Genomic DNA, 2,700 nt, shown 5'->3' on the forward strand with positions numbered 1-2,700 from the left:
CTTTCCCCAGTCAGTTCTTATTTTTGGGAGTCTAGGCAGATAGCTGTTTCTTGTGCTGTAGCCGCGTGAATCTTTCATTGAGGTTCTGAATGTGTTAAAATGTTCTGGAATGTCCCCTTTAATAGCGTTTTGTACAGCACAGCAGCGGTGCCAAAAGCGTCGACCAGCTAGCGGAATCCATTTGAGATGTTCGAGAGCTTCAGTTGATGACAATCGTAATCACCCATACGACTCCGACTCAATTTCCGTTGCTTGCTAAAAAAAACAGTGTAACCCTAAAGCCTGGTTTTCACTAGCGACGCAAGCATAAGCGCAATTACGCAAAGAGGACAAATTTTGATCCTTGTTCTTGTGCTTGCCGCAAGCACAAGCACAAGCATAAAACTGCAATGTGCTTGTGCTTTTGCTTGAGCCGAACCCGTTTTCACGGTGAAATAAGAGCTGTTATTCTTGCGCTTGTGCTTGCGTCGCTAGTGAAAACCAGGCTTAAACCCTCCTCCCTCCTACTTTGACATGTAAAGCGCTTGCCAGTTCTCTCGATATACTGTAACCATCTACGAGGCAAAGAAATTCAAAAGTGCTATGCGTATACGTCAACTCTCGCCTTGCGGACACCCCGCTTTGCGGACGCTCTCTTTGAAAAAACCCCGCCGAAAAGAATGACTCCCGCTATTACGGACTCTCGCTATTACGGACACTAAACGACGCCCCGAGCGTGTCCGCTTTAACGAGAGTTGACTGTATTCAGTGGGGCCATCAGTAGTACATTGAGGACCCTTAATACAAGCAGCATTGACAAAAACAGAACTTAAAATATCCGAATACATGATAAGTGGTGACTTGGATTGAAGTGAAAATAAGTGGAGAAGTGGTCGCAAGTCAAATTTCCGAGTTCCCCAACGGGAGTCGAACCCATGACCTTCCACAATACCGGTTGGACGCTCTATTAAACCACTGAGCTATGGGGGACTCATGGTGAGCGAGGTCATATTCTGGGTTCTTATTAAAATATCCGATCGTCGATTAATCTTCCTTAAATTTCCTGTTCAATGCCTAAACGACTGATCGAGTAATCTTCACCGCCAGCTGCAGACTAGGGTAGATAAGTTTGGATGGAGCGCGAGCCTTGCTTAGAGGAAAGGAACGTTATTTTTTCACTTCTCCCTGGCGCATCTCAAGCTTGGGTAAACACGCCTGGCTCTTCGCGTTATCGAGCGCGTAATTCCTTTACTGCTCGCGGAAAAACTCTGAAGTTTGACCGGGAAAATTTGATACTGATGTCATACCTTATGAACTAACAGAGATTCGTAGTGTCCCTGATTGGTTGTTTCTTGCGCGCGAAAATTTAAAAGGCGGCCAACCAATCAGAGGCACTGACAGATCTATTTAGAGTTACGTCATCAGTTTGAATTTTTCGGAATTTCAGACGTCCCTGGGTACCAGGTTTTCTTTTTTGCGTGCGTCGGGAGACTAATAAATGGCCAGCACCAGAAATTAAGTACGACAAGCCTCGTGTAAAAGACGTCTCTCCAGCTGGGGAAGAATTAAGCAAGCGAAGAGAACTACAGTGGAACCCCGTTAATACGGACACCAAGGGGACAGGCCAAATTGTCCGTATTAACGGGGTGTCCGTATTAAGCGGGGTCTCAGAAAAAAGTCACGGATACATGTTTTATCGACACAAAGACAAAGGGAAACGTTTTTACGGCAACAAAACGTTGTTTCATCGTACTGTAACAAATGCAAACTGTGAACTATGACTCAAATTAATAGTTTTTACGAAAACCTTACGATCTAAACTCTAATAACTTCAACAGTGGAATTATTTATTTAAAAATGTCGAAACCTTATGTATCAGTCAATTCCAAGCGAGATCACCCCAGTTGCATGGTCAAATGCCCCACCAGTCGGGGCTGAAATGTCATTGTGAGTCGGTTTTCTCGTTGAATTGCGGTCGTTTTGCCTACGAGTACGAGCGGATTCGCTAACGGCCAGTTACCTTCTCGTTAACACTTGGTCTCAACGGACACTCCTGCCCTATTTATCAGCCGATTTTAATAGGAAAAGATAGATACGTTGAAACTAGAACCTTTACATTAACGTAAGCATATACTAACTTCACCTGCTTACGCTCGCGGAAAGATTTCCGCACAGCCCCCTACATTAATTATGTATGCAACTATTTCATACTATCACTATACATAAACAGCAATCATGAAAAGAACTAATCAGTCAGAAAATTGTATGCATAATTAATGTAGGGTCCTGTGCGGAAATCTTGCCACGCTCGCTAGCGTTTTATAGTTTATGACACATTTTGTCAACGATCAAATGCCCGACCATCCAGGCTTCAGTTCGATCAAATTCCCCACTATCTGGGCCTCAGTAGCGGTCAAATGCCCGGGGGGGAATGATCTCGCTTGGAATTGACTGATACATTACTATATATAAGAAATTAAACCAGGTGAAATTAAACGAATTTCAACAGCAACAGAACGTTTTCTAAAAAACTTTCCTTTGTAACTGAACTCTGACCGTAACCGTTCTTAAACTCTACCAACTCATATTAAGCGGGTGTCCGTAAAGCGGGGTTCCGCTGTATTTGCTCTAAAGCATTTCACACCCTCGTCACAAAGTCTGCCCGCAAAACGGCTTGTCCCGTAGACCCGGCCTGATGCTATAAATAATCAAAACAATCAA

This window comes from Oculina patagonica, chromosome 12, assembly GCF_052425735.1.
Source record: "Oculina patagonica isolate OP01 chromosome 12, crgOcupat, whole genome shotgun sequence".
NCBI lineage: Eukaryota > Metazoa > Cnidaria > Anthozoa > Scleractinia > Oculinidae > Oculina > Oculina patagonica.